General features: G+C 34.2%; 1 protein-coding gene across 1 annotated transcript in view; it reads left to right on the top strand.

Annotated features, from left to right (window-relative positions):
* The window catches only part of SEMA3C (semaphorin 3C), a 177,981-nt gene that overhangs the window by 19,090 nt on the left and 138,428 nt on the right, over positions 1 to 20,463 (top strand). The window lies entirely within an intron of this gene.

Raw genomic sequence — 20,463 nt, forward strand, 5'->3', positions numbered from 1 at the left:
GTGGCCCTTATCAAGAGCTTATAACAGTCTTTTAGTGCATCAATATAATGTCTTTCATTACAGAAAAAAGTGAAAAATTACCTTTTTTGTGGGAGGTATAAATTTAATACCTTATAATGTACAATAATCTTAATATGAGCAAAGTTGAGATACATATGCTGCTCACCGGGTGCACTTTAGGCAAAATAAGAAAATTAGACAACCATTTTATGAAGTGCAACAGCAAATGATATTCTAGGACACTGTGTATTTTTAAAATTGCAGTCACAGAGAACGAAGATATTGTTTCCAAGCTTCCACCTGTAACTTTACTGATTGATCTTTAATGGAAAGAGATATATTTTGCCTTCAAAATAAGTGATTAAACATAGCGTGCTCCTATTACTTAGCACTTGGTGATAAGTTTTGCAAAGTATGTAGACATAGTGAAGTAACTGATAAATAAGAAATGCTTAGGATATAGTTTCAAGTGTAAAATATCAGTATCTGATTTAGGAAACTGTAAGTCTACAACCCTCTGTGTGTCAAAATGTAACTTTCACAGCTGTGGTGCTTCCCTAGATGAAACAAAGACAAATTATTTTGCCTAATGGAAGCTACTTCTGGACAACACTAAAATAGCCAAATCGGTAAATCATTGTTGAGTTACATAGTCAAGGATAGTTTTAATTTTTCACAGGATATTTCATTTAATTATTTGTTTATGAATATTGTTGATAAAACAAAAATTATCATTAATTCTAACTAACTGAACAACTGGAAAAATCGTTTGATTTTTGTTATAATCTTCATGTTCCCAATTCATTTCTGGAGTTCATCCACCAAAATTAGGTGCAGTAATTCCTTGTACCACCCTGTACACCAGGCAAAACTATGACTCATTTCCTCCACCCAGTTACGCCAGAACTGTTTAGTGCAATGTACAAAATGAGGTGTTATGGCATAATATTTCCCAATTCATGAGCCACTCAGGCAGTATATCCAACATCTTCTATTCTAGGGAACACACATTAAAACACAAATTACATATTTTCCGTACTTCATTCTTTTCTGTTTGTTATCTCAGCAGTACACAGGAAACAAAGGTGATGGAATATTTGGAGTGTTGTACAGTAAATTAATCACAAAAGGACTTTGTTTTTTATATTCAGTTGTTATATACAGTTACTTTTTAGTCTGTGGATTACTTTGAGGCCAGTAGTGAATGTGCCCTCCCAACCTTTATCTTTGCCTTGTTCAAACCAAAATGGAAACAATTGATTCTGTTTTGCACGACCTCTACTAGCTAAGGCAAATGTAGAAAGCCTAGGTCAGGCTCAGGAGCAGACTGCATAGGTGTAAAATTTGGCTTCACCACTTATTAGCCATGTGACTCATGGCAGTCGCCTCGACTTCCTGGACTGTCTACTAGGCTATGCAATTAGGATAATATTAGTTGCTACCTGATAATATCATTAGGAATATTAGGTAATATGTGTAAAACACGTATCAAGATGGGACACACAACAAAAACATACTAAATGTAAGTCATTATTTTATATAAAGTGAGGAAATTAAAAGATAACTAGGAATTACTTAATAGGTATAATGTACACCATATGAGTGATATTTACGTGAAAAGCCCAGGCTTCACCACTGTGGAGTCTATCCATGTAACAAAACTGCACCTATATCCCTTAAGTTTACACAGATTTTAAAAGATGGCTGGAATATACTCCTTGCCCTGAAAAAATATATTGTCTAGATATATTAAGAATATTAATATAGAAGTGGAAAACTTGTCACTGGCCTAAAAAAGGATGGTCTTTGTTCATCTAATATTTAAAAATGATTCAGCTGCTAACATTTAAGAATTAGACTTCAGTTGACAGTCTTTATCATTTTTTCTCGAAAAGTCAGAGGACCTAGCAAGGACCGATGGGGGCTGAGAGGAGCTGTCTTCTTCTAGCCCAGTTTCCTTTACTAGTTTATGATGCTTGCCTGACCTCAACAACGTGGAATTTTCTACCCTTGGTCTGGAGTAGAGCACAATGACAGATAAAAAATTCATTTTTATGTAAAGCAAAAGCTCTTGCAAGTGCTTTCTCCAGGGTGCTATTGAGGCAGAGAAGAAAAAGAGTAGAAATGTTTATTTCAAGGAAAATATTGCTGGAAAAAAAAGTTAAAATCATAACAAGACATATCATGTCTTTCTAAAATATATCATTTATCATTTCAAAACTGAATAAAATAATGTATTTCCTTTTTCTTCATCTATGAAAATATTTGTTATGAAAAAAGAAGTTGACAAAGTAGAGCACATAAGAATGTTTAGTGACGGGACTCAACAGTGGCATTACTGCATTTTTATCCATTTATATATACAGGGGCGTATGTTGAGGTTTGTATGAAGCCACAAATCCCCTATAAACCAAGTTAGCCTACTTTGGGGTAAAATTCATCAAGCCACTACTCTGACCAACAGTGCTCATTTTTTTTTTTTTTTTGGTCTCACAAAAATTATGGACAGGCTGTGGCTACTGATAAGACAATGTGGGCTAATATTTTGCATTATTATTTTGAAAAAAATTATTCTGTAATCTCAGTGAAAATCTGTCCTACTTTAATGCAGATATATTTAAGGATCAAGATTTCCTACCTACATGTCCTGATACTCAATACAGTGTGATTATAGAAGCCTGATTTCCATGTCCTATGAGCTGCAGGACTAGTGTGATTTGGTTCTGCTTGTATTTTGCCAAATATTAATGCACAAAACATTGCTTGGCAATATATATTCTTTATATACAATAATTCTAATTTTATTAATACAATTACTTTGCTACATATTCATCTTTGTTTCTATTATTCTTATACATGGAATTCAGTATTACTCAGCTTCAAAATGAATTATTTCACATTTTAGTACTTGGAGTTTATATTTTTGTTTTGGTTGTTTGTTTTGAGACAAAATCTCGCTCTGTTGCCCAGGCTGGAGTACAGTGGCATGATCTGGGCTCATTGCAAACTCTTCTCCTCAGTTCAAGCAATTGTCCTGCCTCAGCCTCCCGAGTAGCTGGGACTACAGGTGTGTACCACCACTTGTGGCTAATTTTTGTATTTTTAGTAGAGGTGGGGGTTTCAGCATGTTGGCCAGGCTGGTCTCAAATTCCTGACCTCAGGCGATCCGCATACCTCAGCCTCCCAAAGTACTAAGATTACAGGTGTAAGCCACCACACCCAGCCTATTTTTCTGTTTTTTAATGTATGATATATTTTAGAAAAAAGAATCTGGAATTGATCAATATAAAAAGCACCTAAATGATCTCATTATCTTTTAGGACTATTGGCAAGAGTTTTAGTAAGGCATGCCAGGATCTAAGTACAAAGAATTTTTAAGTTTATAAATAGTTTAAAAGATAGGTTTATTATCTATTTATTCCAATGTATTTAGGATCCATTGTTCCATATTGTCTGACTGTAGTATCAATAAAGACACTTTACAACAAAGTAAAAAATAAAATGTATGACTAAACAAAGCAGAACAATAGCTTTAATGTTTTAAATGCTAAATGAAGCCTTCTTTCTTTCTTGAATTTCTATTCACTTGTTTGTTTATACCAGTATCAAACTTTGCAGTCAATTAAATAAGTATATATAATATATCTAATGCACACTCAAACTTCTTATTTTTCTTAAAGCATATTTTACTCATCTAGGTATCTTTCTTCTCTTCAGCCTTCCCAGTTCTTATTTCTTCTACCCTCTTCATATCTGGGCACTATTCTCTGTGTTTCCTATCAGGAACAGCTCCCCTCATTTTTACTTATCCTTTGCTTTTCTTCCCTGGTGTTCAGGAAGGGAGGTCAGAATTGGCCAGGACACGTAGGCAAGTGTGGTCTGTTGACTAAGCTTACGTAAAGCAGCTCTTTGACCACCGAATCTCTCGTGTAGTTTCCAATCTCCCCAAAAGGCCTCTGGAGATCCACTTGTTATTTAAGGAACAAAGGAAAGGATGTTGATATTTTCATGTTTTTTGGCTTTTTTTCTTAGTTGTTGTATGTTTTTGATGGAAATTCCCAAATATAATGTTTCTACGTGGTGCCTCATAACTCAGAAAGCAAAAATGAATAGTTTTGTCTAGCTCTAGTTCATTTTAGACCTTTATTTTTATAATAATTACTAAAAGGGAAATTAGAAGGAGAAGAATTGAGTGGACTTGCTAACATTCTGGAAGTGTGGGCCTATGGTTTAGTCAGGCCCTGCAAACTGCTGGCCTATTCCAACAGCCCCCTGCCTTCGGGGGCCTGCCTGCCTCCCACACCCTTGTCACACAAGCCCTGCTACCCTGTCACACACCCTCACCAGGTTTACTTTCTTTAGAGGTCAGAAGACAAGACGGAGCATCAGGAGAGGTGAAGAAATTGAGACACACAGGGAGAGAGTAGATATTGGAAGCTGCATAGGAGCAGAAACTGTTAAGGAAGGAGAAGCCCCATTCAAGGAGAAGCAGAACCTCGAAAAGTTGTGTCAGAAAGAAGAGAAGTTAAGATGTAGGCTAGCTGGTTCATAGCATGGCAAGGACCAGAGTAGGGCCCAGCAGACAATTCTGAGACAGCCAGTTCTGAAGAAACAACCACCAGGACTGACAGAGGGTCACGAGAGATCCTATTCAGCTGTTAGAGCTACCAGGCTGTTCCACCTGAGGTTCCGGTTAAACATTAGGCTGGTTTAGGAGGCTGCTAAAGCAACTTTTCTGTTTCCCTTTCCAACTCATCTCATATATTTAATTATCTCATATAATTGTGTATTGTAGGCACCTTATCCTGTATATAATGTATTTAATGCACACTCTTTAACCAAAGGTAATCTGAGATACAGCTTTTCATAATGGCAGATTTATGACTAAGGCTTAGCTAAATAAAAGCATACAGGAATAGAGAAATGAGAAAGGACTCCTAGAGTCGGAGCAACTAGAGGGCAGACAACACAAGTTTTTACATAACTGTGATTTAACACAAATAATTATATCATCTTTATATTCCTGATTTTACTGAGGTTTGAGGCATTTTCTATTTCTCTACAATTGAATCAGTTGTTATAAATTAATAAATGAATTCCGTGTTTATTGTAGGGCTATTTTAAAAGACAATCATTGATTATTTTGGGGAAATTGAAAATTAAAACAATTTTAAAAATTTATATTATGAATTATAATATTACTTAGATATTGATATTATGGTTAGTCTACTATGGGGATATTACTAAGTACAAATGATATAATAAACTAAACACAAATCTCATTCACATTACTGTATTATCTATATTTTCTTTTTATTTCACAATGTTTGAGAAAATATTGTGAAAAAAATTAAGGAGGAACTACAAATTTTATTCACAGGCCTAAATATATGTCAGATGTTAAAGGATCATAGAAGAAAACTTTTAAAATGGATGCAATACAGTTAATTAATTGCCACAGAATAAATTTTGCTTTAGACAGCCCTAAATTAAATCATCATTTTGATTTTTCCAGATCTCAGAGATATTTTAGGAAATATTTGGATATTTAACAAGATTTTTTTAAGGCATTTTCCCCTTATAATGTTCATGATTGTTTCCACCTACTTAATAGATGACATGTTTTCCTGAGACCCTTTTATGTTTAAATTTAATAATCTCTGCAATTTTCTAATCATTCTGTGCTAATGTATAGTTTGATGTATATATAAGGACTGAATTTGTTTTATTTTACAGGGATTTAAATTTTTGCAGATTTTTAACACCTTTATGAAAGTCATTTTGTTAAGTCTACAGTCAAGAAATGTAAAAATTAAAAGATTGCTGGACATTGGGTGCAGTGAACATTGCCTTGCACTGTCAGTTTACATAGGGGAAACTAATGAGGCTGTAAATAAATACTGTCTGTTTTACTAGAATTTTTTGCCAGTGAAACAAACAGCTGGAAAAACAGTGGTAGTCGGCTGGCTTCCATTTTCCATTGCTTTCTGCCCTTTACATTCAAATTTCCTCTTATTCAGGACCACACGCTCACCACACACATATTCCTTGGTTTGTTACTTTAAGCCACATGGAGATTAAGTGCCATTAGTAAAGACTAGTTTAGGAACAGTTTTAGGTAAAATAAATGGTATTTTCAAAGAGAAGGTGGATTTATGGAGTGTGTGTGTACTTGCACGAGCCTGCTTACATGTGTGGGGATAAATCAATAAGTCAAAAATCAGGTGATGATAGTTGGATGCCATTAGTGACTGGGACATGTTTTAGGTTACAGTCTTATTTCTCACAGACTGAAAGAAAAATGAGAATCTTCTGATCTGGCCCTTTTATGTTACAGCTGAGGGAGGCCTAAAGAGATGAAGGATTTTGGCCACTAAGCAGCATAACTAGACTTGAATATACTTATTACTTGTGCATCCATGGCAGTCCCCCATTATCACTCTCTTCTGTACCTAACCACTTAAGAAGTAAATGAAGGAACTGAGATAATGCAGTGTGGAGAATAATAAAAATAGGTGAAGAGTAGGTCCAATCGGGTGTTAAAAAAACTACAGTCATGAAAGGTAAAGTGGGATCTATCAAGTGCAAGAGTTCGGGGACCCCAAACAAGCAAAATTTAGTTGATTTATTAAAATATCCACTGTTTCCTGTTAGCTTCTAAAAGAAGAAGAAAAATTAATAATGTATAGTCAGTCATCTGCCTCCAAATCCCAAGTGCTAATGCATCAGACTGGGTTCAGATCCCTCTACCTTGGAAACAACTCCTTTGAAGTAATATGTGATTTAAAAAACTTTTTGTAGAAACATAGTCTATGAGTGCTACATTTAAAAAAAATTTCACATAATCATTGAAAAACTAAATTATGTAAATTTTTATTCCAATGAACATTCTATTGACATGACAATGGGAAATCATTGTGCAACACATCAAGAACTATTTATAATTCAATTATTACGGAGGCACAAAGATTTTATTTTCAAATTGCAAATATACAGACCTAATTTACTGTGTTTTCTTTATATTCTTTACAAATCAAGGTTACTACATTTAAATAAGAAAAATAGTATACTCCACGATATTCTCTAATGCATCTGCTATAATTAAAATTATAATTCAGTATTCAGGAACTAATGAGCAGTAGTATGCAGACAGTATTATCTACAGAGGAAAGCCTTTTGTTGTTATATGATAAATAGGACATTTATTTTATAATGAGGGCAAAATAGATTGCTTATCCTTGGGAGATAGAACTAGTTTTCACAGCATTCATGTGTGACAAGGGTTAAAGTTATAGAAATGCTAGTTAAAATAGAGAAATATCTTCAGTTACCTTTCATTCATGATACAGAATGAAAACTCCTGTAATGTTTAAAGCTTGTTTACATTTTTAAAATGCTCCTCTGTTTCAAAATGGCTGAAGTGTAATTTAACTTTAAGTTTTTCTAGGGTGGTTTTTCTTTTCCAGGAATTATTTATATACCTTGGAAATGTCCTTAATGTATTCTCTGAATTATTTATGTAACCTCAGAGTCTACATAAATCTAGGATGACGTCTAACACCAAATACACATTAGCACATATCAATATGACCCCCTCACCTCAGGCTTGCAATATATTTCCCTTAAATAAAATAATTTAAAATTCTTCCTGAGCACCTTCTGTATTTGAGGCATTGTCTTTTGTATTGAACAGAACGTCAGTAATAGATAAATTTCTTGCTTGCCGTGAACTTACAATCCCATATAGAGACAAAAAGAATAATAACTATTTAACAGATGACATTATTAGCAATTAGTGTTGAAGGCTAGAGAGATAAAGGAAAAGGGTATAAAATCTTAGTTGTATCTGCAAAGAGTACAGTTGAAGAACACATGGTCAGGAAAGAAGGCAGAGAGTGTATCTGATAGAACAATGGTGTAGACATTAATTTCCCAATTTGTTCTGTCTTGAGTCTAAGACATAATGTGATGGATTTGAACAATGTTGATGGTGGAGGCTCAGTCAAATGGGCCTGGAGAAACCTAACCTGGCTCATGAATTGTCCAAACTATGAGACACGTTGCCCTGACAGGGCAGGTGTTTGGGATTTAAGGTACCTTAGAAGAAAAGGAGGGCTAGATAAGGAAAGCAATATAAATAAGCTATGAAAATGAATAAATATGACTTAAAAAAATAAAAACTCTGGGCTTCACTTTGTCCACCTTTTGTCCTTTAGTCGTCTGCTAATGAAGGAGCTTAAGGACAAGAGATTTGGTGAAGTTGAAGCTCAACTTCTGGTTACTCAATGTAACACAATCCCTAGCTTCTACGTTTATCAGTGAAGAATAGGAAAATAAGAATAATCAACACCCGGTGTTCCCTAAGGAAAAAATCACAAGAAACATAGGCTTTTGTTTTCCAGAAAAGATTGTTTCTTGTTAGAGCCATGAAAAATGAAGGAAAACACATCATAATACAACCACATGTTCCAACCTTTAAAAGAGGAATTTGTTGTTCAGAGTGGGGGTTTAGTTAGAAACTTGAGAAGACGAAAAGCAAAATACTTAATGCCTGAAATTTTTAGAAATGCCTTTTAAATACCTGTTAGACAACATGTATTTAGGGAATCTATTTTTGTAAAAAATTATCTAATGTCTTAACTTCAACTAAAAAAAAAAAATCAGCGTGCCTATGTGCCTGTAGTATCTATTAGGTGGGTGGTACTCTACCTTTTTTTATTTTATTTTATTTTGTTTTCAAAGCTTTTTAGTGTACCATTTTCTTACAAGGTTTAGGACCTACTTTTGTTTCATTTTACAGACAATGTAACCACAACTTAATCACAGGTCTTGAATAAGAAGTAGAGAATCATACAAAAAAAAGAAAATGTGGATGACCTTGCTTTTAGAAAAAAAGAACAAAGAAATTTATACTCACTGTTAAAGTAAATAATGATCTCTCTGTAAATACATTTGAATAATCTATGCTAGGTCTCCCATGAAAATATTAATGTGCATTAAACTTTTAATTATGAAACATAGGAAATCACAAGACAAATGTCAAAATGATCTTAGTCAATTTGGCAAGTGGTAGTTTATTACCTCCTGTAAAGAGACTGTAACTGATTTTGTCTGTGATCTAGAATTCTACCATTATGCAATGAGTTATTGCAAAGCTGTATCTCTGAATGAAATAGCCTATAACTAATAAAAGAATGAATGAAAAATTATATGGTTTGTAAGATATTTACTATTTCTACTATTTCAGACTTTTTTGGGAAGATAGTATTTTAAGTATATGGGCAGGCATCTTATAAAAGAATTGGAAAGAAAATAAATGTTTCTGGTTATCATTCTTGTTTGAATTATAAAACTATTGCTAATGCTTTTGACTTTAAAAAGTAAATTTTATAATAGATACTTTTCTGGTTAGTATGTAAAACTAATTTTATTTAGGAAAATTTAGATACTTGTATATAATATGGAGAATGAATTTTAGTTAAGAGACTGAAGTCACTAGTCCTCATAGTTTTATAACTTTTAGTTTGATTTTAACTATTAAATTCAGCATAAAAGGTTAGAATATTTTCCCCTGGGACTCAATAAAATAATTTAAATTTTTAAAAAAATTTTTTCAAAATTTTTTTAATTAATTGATCTTTCCCTTGTCTTTAATCATTTAAAACAAGGATAGATGTGCAAAGAAAGGGCATGTATGTCTTCTTGCTTTTCCTTGCTTTTTTTTTGTTTTCATTCTCATTCCTACCTCTCCATGTATATTCCAAATTTTTGAAGAATTTTATGATGGATAAAGTTCATTTCTGAGAATTTAAGGGGGTTGGAGAAGATAAGCTGTTCCTTTAGGCTGTTACTACTAGAGAAGCAGTAGAAGTATTATGGAGAGGGCAGGATAAGGAGTGAGTGGGATTGAACATGCTTGGTAACAGATTTTGCACAATGAGGATGGATGTATGTCAGGAGTTTCGACTCAAGATGGGATATAGATGGAAGATGACAGGATGGTTTCAATGTCTAATGAGTTTCCTCCTGTTTTACGTATGGACTATCAGTAAATTAACCAAATATCACAAAATGCTGAGTGTATCTGAAATTTATATGGAAATCAGTAAAAGGGTGGACCATCAAGTCCTATATTACAAGGGGCAGAAGCAAGCAGACTGCTATAAATCAAGAAGTGAAATGGAGAAAAGCACAGGGGAGTTCGACTTGGAATTCCTGGGAGGCTTTTAATTGTGCTAGGCCCTGGAATTAAGATCTGAACCAATATTCTTTAAATCTTGTTAGTATAGGGAGGTCAAGTGACAGGCAGATAACATGTGCATAGGCTTCCCAAAGAAACAAACTAAAATATAGTACTACAAAGATCATAAAACCCTGGCATTGTAGCCAGATGATGCATCAGTTTAATTCACAGCACATTCGACGGTTTGGGATTTTGCAGAATAATATCGTATTACCTAGGACATTATTTTAAAAACCTTGCCAGAATCTAAACTTCCTTTGTAGCACTATTTCTCTGACATGAGCTCTTGGTTATTTTTGGAGCTCCATGAACTTTGTAGTTTATCGTGTGTCCAGCCTGTTGTGGAAAGTTCATTCACCACTGAACATGTGTGTTTCAGTTTCCAGACCAGTAGATTTAAAAAGTAGAAAGTACATATAATAAAATAACTCTGCCAAACCTCAATCAAAAAGCAACTTTCATTTTTGAGCATTTAGATTTGGTTGTTTTGAAGTGGTTTCTGAAGTTTATTTTACTAAGTACCCCTTCAAGATTTTAAGTTTTTGGATTTATTTTTATTTTTCTTTATACACTTTTAACTTTGACATTAGTCTTTTCGTTGAGTTTTAAGGCCTATGCTGAAAGGGGGTTTGAAGCCAAAGGGAGAAATCTTTGGGAATGCTTGAAGTGTTGGAAGACCCTCAACTTCCTTCAGAAAATATTTGCCTGTATATCTTTGAAGACATGACAAAAACAAGCTTTCTTTTTTTCTTGTCCTTGATTGACCTATGGTAATATTTTATCAAAAAATTATAGCAACGGATGTCAAAGACATATTTATTGAAAATGTGATAGATTAAATTATACAAGCACCCAGATTATCAAAAACAATAGACCTTTTAGCCAGGTCAGTTCCTTCAATGTGTTGGACTTCTGAAAAACAAATGATTTCTCTTAATGCACATCTAATTTGATTTACTTCTATATATTTGAGTTTTTCCAATTATAAGAGTAATAGACTACAAATTAAACAAGCAAACACCCAGAAACAATAATTTGACTACCAGTTTGCTTAAAGATACCAAAGGTAAAATCTGAATGATTGATTGCTCACATCTGACTCCATCTGGCTGACTTGACTGAATTAGTTATTTTTGATTCTGTTACTAAAAATTATCATGGATAAAACAAATTTATATCCTTAGGCATTTTTTGAGAGGATGCTATAAAGAAAAAATGATTCATTTGTTCTTTTTACAATATATGATGTGTCATATTTTTGGTCATATTTGTTTGTAATACCTACATCTCTGCCTTTAAAACATTGCACTTTAGAAAAGTATATAATGACTTTGATTTGTATTTATGTTGCCTAAAATAATCTATACTTTTACCAATAATGGATAATACACTTGTAACCATACCTCTTTGGGGACAGTATATTTTAAAGATTAAATTATCATTTAGAACCTATATTACATGTATCTTAAGTCTTTCACAGGAATATGTTGTAATAGAACAAAGAGGATAGTGAAATCTATATTGATAGTAAATTATGTGCTGTAAGTAATTGTTTGAAGATTTATTCATAACATAAAAAGATGATTGTATGTAACAAAGTTTGTATATAAGATTAGGAATACATACATTCTAGTTTTAATTGTACTATATCTTATTCTTGTAAACTTCACAACCATTACATTTGTTATATCTAAATTAATATAATAATAAGTACCCTTTCTCAAATAAGGTTATTGTGAAGTCAAATGAAACAAAAAAATATATTCATATTTGTAATATAAAATTGAAACCATGGACAGGTGCAGTGGCACAAGCCTGTAATCTCAGCACTTTGGGAGACCAAGGTCGGAAGATCACCTGAGGTCGGGAGTTCCAGATCAGCCTGGCCAACATGGTGAAACCCCATCTCTACTAAAAATACAAAAATTTGCTGGGCATGGTGGTGGCGCACATCTCTAATCCCAGCTACTCTGAAGGCTGAGGCAGGAGACTTGCTTGAACCAGGGAAGCGTAGGTTGCAGAAAAAAGAAAAAAAATTCAAAACACATTTCAAATATAAGATACACTCAAAGTACATTTTAACATTAAATTGTGGGATAGAATATACCATCTCCGTAGTTGTACTCAATAAGTTTTTTTTGTTATTGTGGTTAAAGTATATTAAATATCTGTAATGTCTATTTATAATGAAAACTGTATATAATATCTTGATATAAAAATTTTTATACTTTGGACATATGAAACAGAGGTAGTGACATAGCTGAAAATTCCGACACTTGAGAATGATAGTAGAAATGTCTTCCTTGTCCTTCATTAATTACAGTGTAGATAGGGATTTTGTGTATGTTTCCTAGGTGTTTCTTTGCTACGTTATTATTGGAAACTTAATTTCATGTCAGCAACCTTATAATAACCACATAATTATTATTTATTTTTATTTTTATTTTTTTGAGACAGGGTCTCCCTACCATTGCCCAGGCTGGAATGCAGTGATGCCATCTCGGCTCACTGCAGCCTCTCTACCTCCCTGTGCTCAGGTGATCCTCCTGCCTTAGCCTCCCAAATAGTTTACCTTCTGGGGCTCAGGTAATCCTCCTGCCTCAGCCTCCCAAGTAGCTGGGACTATAGGCAACTCCACCATGCCCGGCCAGTTTTTTGTAGAGACAGGGTTTCACCATGTTGCCCAGGATAGTCTCCTGAGCTCAAGAGATCCTCCTGCCTCAGCCTCTCAAAGTGCAGGGATTTACAGGCATGAGACACGATGCCTGGCCAATTATTTCTTTTTAAGTTGCTTAGAGGTTCAGGAATCATTTCTGACTCTTTGTAGTTCAAGGGGAAAAGTTGCCAGAGACTTTTTTCTAAAACATTTTATTTTTTAATTTAAAAATCACTAAATCTTTAAAACATGTAATAAGAGACCTTTTCAGACAAGTAGCATTAATGTATATTTCTTCCAGCTATATTCTCTATGTAGACTATTTACTACTGATAAATGCAAATCAAAATTACAATCAGAGATGTCTAAGATAATATAAAATCAATATTTTAAAAAACCTCCATATTAGACTATAACACTAGAACATTGCTTTAAAGAGTTGAACATATCTGGAGTCTTTTAAGATTTTTCTCCATGACAGGTAATTGTCAGTATGTATCCAATCTTATGCTTTTTACTCAGGATAAGCAACTCTTTCAATTCATTTAACGAATCTGTGTTGTAATTAACTCTAAGAAATGTAAAGCCTGTAACCAGCATCTCAATAACTGGTTTGACAGATTGAAAGTAATAGTCTTTAACCTTTGCCTCAAGGCTTCTATATTGTTTAATACTGTAATTTGTTAGACATACTACCAATGCTTTGATTTGGGGATTTGATTCATCCATTTAATCTTGGGTCAGGCATTTGAATCATTGATTTAATCTTTTTGCTTTATTCTACATTCAGTACTTTTATTGAAGATAGAACCATAGTGAGAGGCGTTCAGAAATTCACATATAAAGTTTCAACACATCATGCTTTTCTATTTAGTGACTTGTTTCCTCACACCACTTCTATTATACCAAATTGAATTTATTGTTTTGAATGCCATCTGAAATTGATGATCTTAATCTGTTTAGATATTTAACAACTCTGTTAAAACTTTTCAGACATTTAAAATATTTCATGTGAGAAAATTTAAGTTTGCCCGATATATTATGCCTTAAATTTTGGATCTGCTTTGTAAAATGACGTTGATACATTAAAATAGAAATCTTTTAAGAGAATATTTTAATTTCATTCCCTGGTAACCATATGTGTATATCAAGAACCGATAGGCTGAAATTTTAGTTTATTGACTTAATTTATATAACATATTGATGATTTTATACAAACATGCACTCATTTCAAGACTTTAGTGGTTAGAGTTGAAATGAGAGAAAAATTGATCAATATTTGTTACCTAGCAATACCCTAATTCTTTTCTTACTGGTCTGGTTATTTTATAAAATGGACTTAGTGAGATTATCAAATACATAAATTCAATCACATTATTCATAATTAAAGATTAGAATAAACACTGGTGACATTTTAGCACATGGTTGGTTTAATAATTTTATGATGCTACATTTAACTAACTCCTAGGTATCTGAATTTTTGCTCGCCAAGCAGCTTCTAAGATGATGTGTCATGGGAGAGCTTGAGAATGCAAGTCACTTTTAAGAAGTTTAATTTCCGGTTGTACAACATCCAGCTGAGCCTATTGCATAAATGCGTAGACATATGAATACATACTGCATATATGGTATGAATTTATTATGCAAATACAATGTCATAACCACATTAGCAGATCTTAGAAATCAAAAGTTAAAAAAGTAGACTTGAAGCCTGTAATCCCAGCACTTTGGGAGGCCGAGACGGGTGGATCACGAGGTCAAGAGATCTAGACCATCCTGGTCAGCATGGTGAAACCCCGTCTCTACTAAAAATACAAAAAATTAGCCGGGCATGGTGGCGCGTGCCTGTAATCCCAGCTACTTGGGAGGCTGAAGCAGGTGAATTGTCTGAACCCAGGAGGCAGAGGTTGCAGTGAGCCGAGATTGCGCCATTGCACTCCAGCCTGGGTAACAAGAGCGAAACTCCGTCTCAAAAAAAAAAAAAGTAGACTTGATATGTCCAACAGTGTAATTAATTAATTTCCTGAGTTGTCTTTACTATTAGATAGGATCTTCAACAGTAGATGCATTCACTGGTGATTAACAGTCTATTTGAATTAGTTTGAATGGATAATGTGAGTATACTTTAGACTCAGTGGAATCTTACAAAAAACAGCTGCTCTAAGGTCTCAAAGGGGACAACTGAAACTAAAAAAAATAATATGTTACCAGCAGGTTTATTGTAATAGATGCTTAGCACTGTAGGTTTGTATAAACTAACGGCACACTGTGCAATGACAAGACAGTTAGATTAAAGGACTGCACAGGCAAAGTCACTGGCCTGGTGCAGCAGAAGATGCAAATATAATCATGCAGTATTTTTGGAGTGGTGGAATGTACACAGTTTATAGGTGCCTATGCTGGGATATTGTTGTGAAAACTGATTTTAAATATAAATTTACATGGATGTAGCAATCACTTTGACTAGTGTATTTAAAACTTATGAAAGACCTGTTAAAGCTTTTACATTAATTGTATTTTTATGTGAACCCACCAACAACCAATATATAGGATATTTGTTTGTTTTGTGAGACAGGGTCTCACTATGTTGCACAGGCTGGAGTGCAGTGACGTGATCTCAGCTCACTGCAGCCTCTACTTCCTGGGCTCAAAGGATCCTCACACCTCAGCCTCCCAAGTAGCTGGGACTATGGGCATGCACCACCATGGCTGGCTAATTTTTGCATTTTTTTAGAGGTGGGGTTTGTTATGTTGGTTAGGCAGGTCTCGAACTCCTGAGCTCAAGCAGTCCACCCACCTCAGCCTCCCAAAGTGCTAGGATTACAGGTGTAAGCCACCAAACCCAGCCATTCAGGTTTTTAACATGGCAAAAACGATTCCTTACAGTTTACCAAGGGATGAAAGAGGGAAAAAGGGGGAGAAGAGCTATGTTCTGAATGTCTGAAAACAAACAAAAAAAGATGTTATATTTCAGACATCAGGTGATATTCTGCTTCAGAAACAACATATTGGGAAAAATTGTGAGTTGCATAACTATTAAATGAGTTAAGAAATTTAATGAGAAGAATTGTCTCATTCTAAAGAGAAATGTCATCACAAAACTATAATCTTATGAAAGCTTTCAAGTACAATGATTTCAGAAAAGGAATACATTCTACTCAACAGTAAAATATTTTGCTTGTACTTTGTGGGAACCAAATATTTTTAGAAGATTTTTTAAGAGCATCTAATCTGTATGTTTTAAATGCATGTTCTGGTCTTAATGTTTATTATTCTCAAGTTCTTTGCACAGTTTTTCTATACAGTCAACATATTATTACAACCTGGTTTTTGATTTGTCATCACAATCTTGTGACCTTTAAGCAGAAATTTATGGTGTACATCAAAGCAGTAATAAACACATAAAGAAATTATTCTATAAAGAAACAGTCACTTTACTGTTTCTGCTGAACATGTGGTTAGAGTTTACATCTTGGTTACCTTGTACTAGCGTAGATGGAAGACAAAGCTGCTGTTTGTATGAGAGTGAACTGCTTATGTTCTCGCATCAACACTTTCCCTCCAAGGCTGCAGTTTCCCTCTTCTTGCCTCTTCTGTTTAGACTGATGGAAAATATTTGCACTTACCTTCACTACAGAATTGTCAATACAGAAGCGGGTAAAGTTTCATTAACTTATTTATTCTCTTGGTCGCGGTATTTTTTTTTTTTTTAAATCAGATATTCTTACAGAGCATCTCGTGTTTGATAAGTTAGTTATTAGGGTCTCACATTTTTGTAGCAGTTAGGAAGAGACAGTGTAGTTAAAAGTTCTCTATGGTAGAGTCAAAAAACTTGTTCTTGATTCTTTCACTGAGAGGCTTACGATTTTGGACTAATCTCGGTTTTGTTAACGGTAAAATGTAGAAAATAAAATGGGTAGTTATGTCTTAAATATTTCATATCTTTTAGGAGAAAAATTGAATGTATGAAATTTCACTTACATCTGTCTGCATATAAAATAGGGTAAATTTCTTGGGCCTACAATTTTTTTTTAACAATAAAATGAAAATGAGCTTATTAATAGATTAGAATTAAAATTCAAAACTAGTGCAATTCAAAGAGAGTGTACCAAGTTAACAAATAACTTTTGCCAAAATGAAATTTCTGATAATAAAATGGCCATGACAGTGACTTAAACCCTAGAGGTTAGAAAGCAACCCTTTGGATTTATCACAGTGCCTCACACTTAGTTCAGACTCTAAAAACATTTCTTGTGGGAAATAATGACTGCTAAGTAAAAATGAAAGTTGAGCAATGATTCTTGCAAATTACGAGTTAATTAATGGTATGACTGAATTTTGTTGACATCTTAGGTCTTTTCCTCATGATTTAAAGTTGTGCTTTGATACTATGAAGGACCAAAGGGCAGTGAATCACTGTAAAGCTGCTTTTGGCAAATTATGAGCCTTTATTTGTGTCCAGAATGGAAGGAACAGCAAGAAGCATGGGTGAGTCATAGGACAAAAACACAAAATGTCATTCCAAAGACAGGGTGGTGACCTTATGTCTGAGTATGCAAAAACTGAACTGGGGAAGTAAGAGGCCTGATCTTAAAAGTTCATGTATTAGGGGGAAAACCATATTTTTATCTTAGGAGATACTTTTGTTTTGTAATTCAGGTGAGTTACCTCTGATTCAGTTTGACACTATCCCAAATCAGGCAGTTCAACCATGGGCACTCCTGGGACTGGTTCTGCTTTTTGTGGTTAGAATAAGAGGTCCTGCTAAGGTATGTGCCTCTGTCCTCAGATTTGGAACTATCGGAATTCCATGTGTGATGTAATGTGCTTAGTCAGAAGCAACATTTTCAGACCCCTTTCATTTTAGAAGGAGGTTGTTGATTTGATATAATTAATATTTGTTAATGAATGCATTTTGTGTTTATTGCTAAGTATAAAAGAAGCACATATAGGATAGCTTGTGGTGTATTAACAAATGCTTGAGAGAGAAAATACAACAGTAAAACATGAAAGAAGTCGTTTAAAGCAATTTACCTAATGGAAGAGAGAGAATGTGCTTCCTCAGAGATTCAGGTGTGTCTCATGGCATCCTCATTCATATCTTTCAGGTGTATTTACCTTTAGCTTTGTTGTTGTTATGTAAGTGGCTTTAGGTGAATGTCACTTTCTGATAGGAACCTCCTCATCAGGACCTTTTCTTTTTAAATTTTCGTATATGTCTATTTTTATGTAAAAAGTGTCCAAATTAAATATTTATATTTAAAAGTTTTCCACATAACTCTAAAGGAGTTCTATCTGATGTCTTTATTATAGCACTTACAAAAAGAAAAGAAAAAGAATATATCCAATTAAAACAAGAAAGAACTCTTGAACCCAGCTATGCATACAAGAAAAGTAAATTGTTTGAAGTGAGACATGAGGTAATCGAGACTCCTCAAAGGGGAAGCCAGTGCTCATCTGGCCCCGTGTGTGCCTGTTGAGCTGAAATATTTCACTGATGAGAGTGCTTAATCAGTCACCAAATGCTCAGTGAATACCTCCTATGTTTCATGAGCTCTATGATGTAGCTTTCTTTATACAGTTATATGAGGCAAAATTGATAGTGAAAATACCAAACGAAATTAAAAAAAAGAAATGCATTTCTTACAAATTCCAGAATGTATTTTGAAGTTTTACTCGGCACTATACAATGATTACAAAATTCTTGCTACAATTTAGTCTTAAAATAAACATATCAGAAAGTGTATTGCATTTCAGGCCAATAAAATACCCCTACAAATGATGACATTATTAATATCTCATTTTATTAATTGAGGTCATTTGAGATTTTGTGTGGAGGCATTTTAGTGGTCTGATCCACACAGTATTGAGCCAATAGCATTGTAAGAATGATGTGTAGTGATTTGTGCTACATTTATAATGACTACTAATAAGCTGTGATTGTAGTTCTTTTATTTATGGTCACAGTAAACTTTGTACTTTGTGGGTGAACAGTGAAGGCATGTGGCCACTTGTGTGCCTAAATGCTTCTATTTGTTACAACACCTCTCCTTCCCTGGGATATTTATGTTTTATTTAAATATAATACATTCAAAATATTTATTATTATATTAAACCAACAAAGTTGCATGAGTAGTTTATTTCATGTTTTTTCCCCCAACAGATGATACTTATATCCATATATGGATAAACCTCCTCAGCCTTTCATAACACTCAGCAAGCTTTCTCTGTCACAACAAATTTTGTGTGGCTTGATATTTTCCCCCTCCCACTGTCTTCATATTAATGCACTGCCTGTTTAGAGGTTTTTAGCCCTACTAGTAGGTTATCTCCACAAGGAACAATATGAATCTAATTCTCTAGCATTATTTCAACTCATAGCCGCTGCTGCTATGAAGCCAATTGTAAGCACAGTTAATTGTTCCCATGATTACTAAGACAAACATCACATGTAGGGGAGGTTTGATTTTTCCATATTACGAAAGATAAGCTCTGGGACAGTTCAGCATGCAGTTTCCTAATCAATTACACATGCAAAACCCCTCCAGTGATGCCAGAAATTGTTCCTTATTTCTTGTAAGCATTGTATAAAACTCAGAGTGCACTCAGAGGAAGTATCAATTCTGTTTTTTTGGAAACTAGTACTGCTATACTAGTGGTGAAAAACAAAATGACTTCAACATAAAACACATTTCAAATTTCCTCATACCTTACAGGTTACTTTCAGGTATATTAAAATGACAGAAGACCAGCTGAGAGACCGTAAGTAGAGCAATATTTGAGGTTCATTTGAAAGAATAATTGTGATGAATATTTACAATGTAAGAGATTCCCCTAAAGGATATGATGAGGTATTTCTTGCTGCAATCTGATTTACTTTTGTTTTTGTTTTTTTGAGACTGGAATGCAGTGGTGCAATCTTGGCTCACTGGAGCCTCCACCTCCAGGGTTCAGGCAATTCTCTTGCTTCAGCCTCCTGAGTAGCTGGGACCACAGGCACCTGCTACCACGCCCAGCTAATATTTTTATTTTTAGTAGAGATGGGGTTTCACCATGGTGGCCAGGCTGGTCTTGAACTCCTGACCTCAAGTGATCTGCCTGCCTCGGCCTCCCAAAGTGCTGGGATTACAGACATGAGCCACCACTCCCAGCCTGTGATTTACTCTTGGATAATGTTGTGGCATATGAGTGGAGGGAGGTAAAAGTGAACACATTTGAGCTGCGTTTCCTTCAGGCATAGATATTTTGAAAAATTTCTGTAAATTATCCAACGTGTATTTCTAAGATAAGCAACCACTATAATTTTTAAACATAGTGAATCAACACAGCGTCAAATTCATTCATTTATTTAACAAATACTTATTAAGCACTGTGTGCCAGGTAATGAGTTAGAGACACAGAATTCATCTTTGAACAGAATAAGTATGCTTACTCTAGTGGTTCTTACATTCTTGTGAAAGGAGACAGATTAAAAACCCTACACATGCTGCATACATTATTCAGTATCTTAGACAGTGATAGGTACTATGGACAAGAAAACACAGAGTAGGTCAATGGTGTTCTG

The sequence above is a fragment of the Callithrix jacchus genome, chromosome 11 (assembly GCF_049354715.1).
Source record: "Callithrix jacchus isolate 240 chromosome 11, calJac240_pri, whole genome shotgun sequence".
Classification (NCBI taxonomy): domain Eukaryota; kingdom Metazoa; phylum Chordata; class Mammalia; order Primates; family Cebidae; genus Callithrix; species Callithrix jacchus.